The sequence below is a fragment of the Emydura macquarii genome, unplaced genomic scaffold, assembly GCF_026122565.2.
Source record: "Emydura macquarii macquarii isolate MOO-44397 ecotype Brisbane River unplaced genomic scaffold, CSIRO-AGI_Emac_v2 contig_3671, whole genome shotgun sequence".
Taxonomy (NCBI): Eukaryota; Metazoa; Chordata; order Testudines; family Chelidae; genus Emydura; species Emydura macquarii.
This window is the reverse complement of record NW_027133808.1, coordinates 3,987,919-3,997,437: the sequence shown is the minus strand read 5'-3', so window position 1 is coordinate 3,997,437 and position 9,519 is coordinate 3,987,919. Positions and strand designations below refer to the sequence as shown.

The window sequence follows — 9,519 nt, the reverse complement described above, 5'->3', positions numbered from 1 at the left end:
ACTATTTTGCCCACTAAGAGTGCTAACCCTGGAAGGGACTAAGTAAGCTGGCTCTGATCCAGCAAAGTACTTAAGCACATGAGCAGTCCCATTGACTTCAATTATTCAAGCTAGAAGGTGTTTGGAAGACACTGAACATGTTGAGACACAGCAGCCAAGAGTGCTTATGAAGCTCTTTAAATTATTATTTAGGATCTGGATTCTGGTAGCACCTATAATGGGTGCTCTGGCTTGACGCAGGAAGACACAGTCCCTGCCCCTACAAGTTTACCACCTAAGGTAAGCAACATAGGAAAAAGTGGTGAGAGAGACAACACACAGGGCCAAAGTCTCTGATTAGGATGTGTGGATGTTAACGCTATATAAACCAGCCATGCTTGAAAAATGAGCTCAGCCATCTGAAAGACATAATCCAACAATCTATTTCCGTACCACATCAAATCCCTTAAGAGAAGCAGCCTGGTCTGCTGGAATGAAGACAAGGCTGCGCTCTATCATTGACTCAGTGGGAAGCCTTGGTCAAGTGACTTCACCTCTGCCTCAGTTTCTCTATCTATCAAATGTTTGCTTACTGCAGAGTTGTACTACATTTGCCACCTTGATGCCTCTCAGCAATTCCAGCGTTGCTGGTCTGTTCACCAGTTCCTCCCTCTGTTCCATCCATATGTTTAGTAGGGATAGGCTGATTGTTTTGATTGGCCTGTATGCATAGTCACCCAAAATGAGGGACGCATGCAGAGAGAGAGAGAGAATTATTCACACAGGAAACTTAAAATGGCATGAGAGTCATTTAGTATAAATAACTCTTCCTATAACCCCCTCTTGTGTGATTCCGCATTTCTGGTATAAATAATTTTTAACATTCAAAGTGATGGACTGCATAGCTATTTGTATGGGGCTGTGTGCATGGAGAGCTTGCATTTAACAAGAAAATAGTTATGGGACTATCACATAATGCAGCAGCAAGCCTGCTGTGAGCTTCAGCCTCTGCTGTCTGTTCTGCCCTGCTGCAGTCTAGAGCCCTGCTTTCCTAAATGGAGGATAACCTTTGGTCTCTGCAGCCATGCCCCACATCCCTACACCACAGAAGCAGCTGCTGCTGCATATAGACTGTAGGAAGCTTCAGGAATAAAATGAGTCACCGCCTTCAAAAGTACTTCCTCATTTTGAGCCATGCCACCGGAGAGGCCAGTCCCTCTCACAGCAGGAAAGAACCTGAATCTGACCATCCCCCAGTATAATGTGCAATATACTGAACTCTTGCAAATATATCATGAGCCTTATGATGTTTGGTGTTACGATCCCAGCAATGGGATCAAGTTATTTTGTGAGAATCTCAACTTTCAGTTTTTTTAAAAAGTAAATGTCTAACTTTTATCGTTGCAGACAAAGGCTTGAACACCTGACATATTGCAACCCACAAGCAGGCAAATAAAAAGAATCCAAAATGTGTAATTGGAAAAAAAAAACCCTCATGATTTTGGGGGCTTGGTTCATTATTTTTGAACACTTGGGGTTGGCAGGATGGAAAAAAAATAGGATCAGGGTGTATTGAAACTATTTTTAATGCTTGACCTGCAAATAGAAATCTATAATGAAGACATGACACTTTATTATACAGTTCCTTTACTTTCCTTATAATGTCCGTATCAGCTCAAAGACAGATGGATACCAAACAGCTCATGCCTTACAATATACAAATGTGCTTACATATTCCAGCACATCTCTTTGCTTGTAGTTTCTAACTACAGTACTTTTCACCTGAAATCCCCTTATTTTATTGACTAAGAGCCACAGCCATTTTCTCTCAAGACCTTCTCTTTGGAGCAGGATCAATAAAGATTAATGAATTGTTTTCCAAATTAAAAAAAAAGGGACAGGCTCAACTCATACAATAGTTTAAACTAATTGCTCAAATCAATAGGAGATGACATATGATAATATTTAACATATTTCTTGCTTAGCAAGCCACAACACTGCAGCTTTCCAGATAGGCATGGTATAAATAGGCCTTCATCTTATTCAGCTTTGAGCATGTGTTACATAGAAAAAGAGATGCAAAAGAATTGCCTGATTCCAATTCAAAGAAGAAAAAAACTTGTAAAGAAAGGACTGGACACTGATTTTAGGGTGGTCACGTGGTCTGCACACTGCTTGGGAGCCTGATTTCCACTGATGACACCGTATGGCCTTGGGTAAGCTGTTAAATTTCTTTGCCTTGATTTTCCTCTCTATGAAGTGGGAGTAATGATACTTATCCACTTCACAGGGTAGTTGTAAAGATTAATTAAAGTGCTCTGAGCATGAAAGCACTATACAAATGTTTGGTGTTATCAGGTCATAATTAATATGTAGCATTCCAATTGATGTCTTATTTCTAATTATTTCAACTAACACACTGAATATGCACTGTGTGTTGCCACACATCCTCCTCTATCAGCTTTCAGAGATAGCCAGGCTTTCTCTTGTGCTGCAGGAATAATGGTGTATGCCATTTAATTCATTTGGACATAAGGACTATATATAAATTGAGATGGTTAGTAGGGCAGCAGCATTTGCAACAAAGACATTTACTAGAGCTCTTTCATGCTGTCTATCAGCCAGTGTGAACATCATGTGCAGGAACAGATGATATAAGCTCTCTAGCTTCAATTCAGCAGTCCATCTCTATTCATCAAAGCACTTACACATGTGGTTAACTTTAGGCGGGTGCTTAAATGCTTTCCGAATGGTGATGGATTTAAGCACGTGCTTAAATGTTTTGCTGAATGGTCAACTATAAACCTAACATGCTTCCCTAGTGGAGGATGTCAAACAGATGTGATGGGCTGACTAAGGAGTGGAGAAATGCTGAGAATGAGGAAAGACGTGATGCAAGTGTTAATGTCCAGATTGAAGGTGAAATGTGTAGGGGAGGTTGCCAAGCAGAGCTGCTTTAAAATGGAAACCAAAAAATCCACATAAATTCTTTATGTAAAAAGAGTCTTGTTTTTGTTGAACCCTCCTTTTCGCTCAAAAATATTGTGACTGTCTTTATAATTGAGAGGATATAAAATGGGGGACTGCAGAGGGCTAGGCAATACCCACCCTAATCAGGGCAATACCCACTGTAATCATTGCTGGTAACTGAAAGGGCCCAAGGACTTTGCTATCAATTTCTTCTCCAATAGGAGCACTGGGACTTGCATAATATGGCAAAAATTAACCAAGCACTTATAGTATGTGTTATATATGAGATGGTGAAACAATCATCTAGCCAAAGAGGAGTTTGAATAAGACAGAGAGTCCCAACTGAAAAACGAAATGATTCAGCTAGGTAGTGATCAAGATGTTTGACAGGCCAAATTATTGAAAAGGTGGGCTGTTTTCTGATCGTATGACAATTTGACCTTGCGTGGTCTGGGAGAGAAAGGGACTGAATTCAGTGGGTGATGATGGAGAAAGAAAGAACAGTGAGATTAACAAATGCTTGGTCTTGCTCCTTCCTATCTCTCCTTCTCCCTGCAGATCACTCCCAGCAGCTGTAAAGGAATGGGTCCATCACTCAGCCACTGCTGCACCTAATGTGTCCCCAGTTTAATATGTTTATTGGTAGCTGTCTCTTTGTGCTATATACAGACAGAGTGTGGTCCCTGGTAAGCAATGGAGGTGAAGCTGAGACTCAAATTGTGTGGAAGCCTGTTTGTTTATGTTTATAGTCTGTAATTGTTTTCTTTACTAAATGCCTGTTGTTTAAGGTGAGAAAATGTGGGTGTGGTAATATCTTTTATTGGACCAACTTCTGTTGGGGAAAGAGACAAGCTTTCAAGCTACACCCAGCTCTTCAGGTTTGGGAAAGGTACATCCAGTGTCATAACTAAATATAAGGTGGAACAGATTGTTAGCGTAAGTAGTTAACTCACATTCTAAGGGACCATTCAAGGTCTATTAGAATTCTTTGTGAGGGTCAAACAAACATGTGGACAAGGGTGATCCAGTGGATATAGTATCAGGGCCCATGCACAATTTTTTCAGGCCCAATACAAACTTGTAACACGGGCCCCCTCCCACACACATACCTGTGGGGGTTGCAGCCTGGGCCGGGTCCCCCAAGGACCTCCGAGCCCTGGTAAAGTGTACCCTTTCCCCCCCCCATTTGGGGGCCCTGTATAGTATACTTGGATTTTCAGAAAGCCTTTGACAAGGTACCTCACCAAAGGCTCGTAAGCAAAGTAAGCAGTCATGGGATAAGAGGGAAGGCCATTTTGAGGATCAGTAACCGGTCGAAAGACAGGGAACAAAGGGTAGGAATAAATGTCATTTTTCACAATGGAGAGACCTAAATAGCAGGGTTCCCCAGAGATCTGTACTGGGACCAGTGCTGTTCATAAATTATCTGGAAAGAGGGAGAAACAGTGAGGTGACAAAGTTTGCAGAAGATACAAAATTATTCAAGATAGTAAAGTCCAGAGAAGACTGCAAAGAGTTACAAAGGGATCTCCCAAACTTGGTAACTGGGCAACAAAATAGACAAAATTCAGTGCTGATAAATGCACAATAATGCACATTGGAAAACATAATTCAAACTATACATACAAAATGATGAGGTCTAGATTAGCTGTTACCTCTCAAGAAAGAGATCTTGGAGTCTTTGTGGATAGCTCTCTGAAAACATCTGCTCAATGTGCAGTGGAAGTCAAAAAAGTTAACAATGTTAGGAATCATTGGAAAAGAGAGATATAATAAGACAATAAATAGTATAATGCCACTATGTAAATCCCTGGTACGCCCACATCTTGAATACTGTGTGCAGTTCTGGTCACCCTCATCTGAAAAATGGTACATTAGAAATGGAAAAAATGTAGAGAAGGGTTACAAAAATTATTAGGAATATAGAAAGGCTTCCATCTGCGGAGAGATTAAAAAGACTGGGACTGTTTATCTTGGAAAAGAGATGACTAAGGGGGGATATGATAGAGGTCTATAAAATCATGAATGTTGCAGAGAAAGTGTATAAGGAAGTATTATTTATCCCTTCACATAACACAAGAACTAGAGGTCACCCAGTGAAATTAGCAGCTGGTTTAAATCAAATTAAAGGAAGTACTTCTTCACACAATGCACAGTCAACCTGTGGAACTTGTTGCTAGAGGATGTTGTGAAAACCAAAACTATAACTGTATTAAAAAAAGAATTGGATAAATTCATGAAGGATGGATCCATCAATAGCTATTAGCCAAGATGGTCAGGGATGCAATCTAATGGTCTGGGTGTCCCTAAGCCTCTGACCGCCAGATGCTGGGTCTGGTCAATAAGGGAATGGATCATGCAATAATTGCCCTATTCTCTTCATTCCCTCTGGGGCATCTGGCATTGGCCACTATCGGAAGCTGGGATACTGGGCTAGATGGACCATTGGCACAATATGGCCATTCTTATGTTTTTAAGGTAAAGTGGCCCATTAACACCTCTGCAGTCATAGGACAAACAAGAGAGGTTAGTGGGTTACAGATTGTTGTAATAAACCACAAATCCAGTGTCTTTATTAAGATCAGGATTTTTTAGTGTCTAGTGAAGTTATGAATTTAAGCTCCCAGGCCTGTCTTTTGAAAGAGTTGTGCAGGTTTTCTTTGAGGATAAGGACTAAGAGGTCAGATATGGAGTGATCATTTTGTGAAAAGTGTTTGCCCATGGATGATATGGAGTTTTTGCCTTTTATCATTTTTCTCTGTGAGTTCATTTAAGAACATAGTGGTTGGTTTCACTCACATAGTTGTTGGGGCATTTAGTGCATTGGATGAGGTGCATCGTATGTTACGATAGGCAGGTGTAGGCCCCATGGCATGTTTTGCAGGGCATTTGTCATTGTAGTAGCAGAGATATGTCTACAGGTTTTGCATCTGTTGTTCTGACAGAGACTGCTGCTGCTACTTTGAGTTGGTGGATCGTGGTCTGTGGCAGCTTGCTTCTGAAGATGAACTTGGTGAGGTTAAGGTATTGTTTGAAGGCCAGAAGAGGGGATTTGGGACCTTGTTGAGGATGAGCTGTGATTGAATATGCCGTGACACCAGCAGAAACATACAATGAAACTGTCAGCAGCTGACTGATGTTGCTACACGGGAGATGATATGAATGGATTCTGATCTTGAACCTCCTGAATTCAGTGGCAAAGCTGGTTCAGTGGTGCAAGCTCAGCCCTGCTAGCATCAAAGCATTAGTGTCATCCCCATGATTTCCCCTGAAGGGAATTTCCAAAGAGTGGCGTGGTGAAAAATATGACATGTAGGAATCCCATGACCTGCACCCAGTTTAACCTCTTGGTAAAAGGTACTTGATGTAAAGAAACTTCCAGTGCCACAAGGAGAGGGCAAAGCTTCAATGTAACACAGGGAGCGTGTTTAAAGTTTAAGTGAAGGTGGTGTTTTATCAGCATTGTGTGTGTCAGTAGGGGGCATACCTATGAATTACATTTCCACCCCTTTTTAAATTATTGTAGTGAACTTTCACAGCTGATGAAGGGGTCAGATTCTTACCTTTGGAGCCTCATGTGCTTTGTTTATCCATAGGGCAGTGTAGCAGGTTTGTGCTTGCCCCCTTGCTGTTCCAGGCTTCTTCCTCTACAAACCACACATACATCTCAGCTTTGTGCTCCCACCAGTGCTCTTTATTCACAGTCTGTGACCCACCACCGTCTGTTTACATACACAGCTCCAGCCACTAGCTCAGGGCAGCTCTACCGGTGGGGAGGTGGCTCACCAGGCTGGTCACATCACCTCCCCCCTTCTGTGAGCCTTTATAGGGCCTGCCTAACAAGCCTAACAGCTGCTCCCTATTGGCCCATTCCCTGGCAGGCTCATGCAGTCAGCTTCAATCCCCTGTTAATTAGGGCTCTGGTGGCAATGGGCTGGCTTAGCCTTAAGTTTTCAGCCAGCAGCCTGTCATAGACAGGCATAGTGTGGGACGTGACAGCGCAAGTTCCCCATGCTACTCCAACAACGTCCCTCATCCTGCACTTGGAGGAATTACCTCTAAGGGGTGAAAGAGAAGTTTTATACTTCTACCCCTTCAGTTCTTGGCTATTCTGCTGCTGAGAATGCCAAGAAGAACCAGTTGGGGTAATGGTTTTTGTGTGGAGGACATATGCTCACTAGAAACTTGGCTGAAGTGCTAATTATGTCCCAGGTTAGAGCACATTCATGTCTAGTTGTCTTAGAACAAGAGGATAACAGGCCTGGGTGGCGGAAAAAACTAAATCGGTCTCAACTAGTCTTCAAGGACTTATTCATTTCAAACAAAGTCATACTTGAATGAAAATCCAATGAAAATTAACCATTAATTAATTTTTCCTAAAAGAAGTTAAGATCACATTCTGCTCCTAATCAGTAGCTTGTTTTGACATCTGGGCCACAAAATCAGATGATCATGATGGTCCCTTCTGGCCTTAAAGTCTAGGAGAATCAGCAAACGCATGGCAATATGCCACATAATTATATTTGGGACACTAATTCACTTTCTCAGCTTGTCTTACAAACATCAGGGAAGATTTAAACCTAACTATGCATGACATTTCTTACAGACTTAATATATGTGTGAATATTTGCCACATAACATTTAAAATGGTAAATTCTTCTTTTAATTGTGTTCTAATCTGATAGACAACAAGGTACTACATCAGTTTAAAAAAGGCTTGGATTCTTAGATAGCTCATTATTATAATTAACAGTATCACTACAAGGGAAAATCAGATCCCTAAGTTGTCATGAAAGCTAGCAAAGACAATTGTTTTTTACTAGGAAAAAAGCAAGCTGTGTGATTTCAGAAAAATTTATTACATTTGTGAAAAATTTACTTGGCAGTTCATTTCATTTGTGTCTCAGGGTTGTCATTCTTTGCTTTTTCAACAATTTCTTGCAGTTCTAAATACAGATTTCTCTGTTAAAGAGAGTTGAGAAAGTATTATTTTAGTGTTATAAGTGAAACTGCACTTAACCCTGAGCCTTAGGTCACACCTCTAGTCTTCAAAGTGTCACAAAGTTATCTGTCCAGCTCCCTGACATCTGTTTAGTACTAATTATTATTATTTTATGTATTATGTATTTATTTTACTGGTTGGGTAGATAGAGTTACTAAGCGGCAAGCTGGGGTGTAAATCTAAGAACTGACATCCGTGTGGATCTGGGGGCTGTTCACTAAAAGTTTCCTTGTATGCATTGACCTACTCAGGAGTAGATCAAAGCACACGAGGGAACTTTTTAGTGCATGATAGCAGGGTCCACATGGACAGTTAGTTTGCAGCTCCCTAGGGTACTGTAGATTTGCACCCCAGCTTGTCTCGCACGAACTCTGTCTAGACAAATTCTGTGATTGACATTATATAAATAAAGAAATGGCTGACCCAAGGTATCGAATCCTGACCTTCTTGAGATCTCTGGTGAAACTCCCAGGAGCTTCTGTGGGGCCAGAATCGACCCAAGGACTTTACAAGCTAAAGCGCTGATCCTGTGGACACTTGAGTATATATTTAACTTGACTTAGGTGGGTAGTCCCAATGAAGTCACTGTTTACAACAATATACATTATCCTTATTTATAAAGGGAAAAGGGAGATGATTTGATTAACAGCCTTGTTATAAAGAATTTCACTGTTTTATTATATAGAAACTGCAGCCTATGGATCACATACAGGATTTTTAATCTGCTGCCATGGGTATTCCTGAAAGGGGAACTGGAGTGAGAAATACTTGTGGTGGGCTCCTGTTGAGACTTCATGCTCCTAAGAAAACTCAGGCCTGGTCTACACTTACCTGGCAATTCGGCAGCAGTCGATGGGAGTTATGCAAGCTACTCTGTGTACTGCTGTACTTCCATTCTGCATGGTGTTTTCACTGCACTGTGCCACTTGAAGAGGTGGTTTTACTAGGTTGACTTCCTGATCGATTGAGCAGGTCTTCACTGACTGCTCAATCAATCCAGAAAGATTGATCTGACGGTGGTGACTTTGCCGCCGTCAGTGTAGACATAACCTAAGTTATGCTGTATTAAACTTTGCCCTGGCTCTGTCTCCTTAACACAACTCTCTGGTGGGTCATGAACCCCAAATTATATAACATGCGTGAATGGTGCTGTTGCCAGTTTTTTTCTAATCTAATGGAAAAAGATATTTTTTTTCTATTTAAATGGTGTTATGCAAAATGTCTGTTTACTCCAGTGCTGGTCCTTATGCATGGGAAAAGCTACCTCTAAAAATGACCAAGACCATTTCACCGACTGTTTTCAAATCTCATCTCTGCTGTGATATCTACAAGACACTTGAGAGTTGCTAGATGGTTGGTAAGCAGTGGTCACAGCATGTTACACTTCTCCTAATCCTCTCATTAGCCTGGTCTACAATAGGAAATTATGTTGGTATAACTACTGTAGTATGGTGTGTTGGCCACCGTTGTTTATCAGTGTAAGCTGCGTGTGTGTGTCCCTGTGTAGATGCTGTCCCAGCTCTGATCAGGAAACTGAGACGGCTCTCATGATCAAATGAATCGACACA

At 41.3% G+C, this 9,519-nt stretch overlaps 1 long non-coding RNA gene across 1 annotated transcript; it reads right to left on the bottom strand.

Annotated features, from left to right (window-relative positions):
- Window positions 1-399: 399 nt before the first annotated feature.
- On the bottom strand, window positions 400-6,651 carry LOC137145917 (uncharacterized). Its single transcript, XR_010917795.1, has 2 exons — window positions 6,513-6,651; window positions 400-700 (listed from the first exon to the last, which is right to left on the bottom strand). It is a non-coding gene; the product is annotated as an uncharacterized lncRNA (long non-coding RNA).
- Window positions 6,652-9,519: the final 2,868 nt, after the last annotated feature.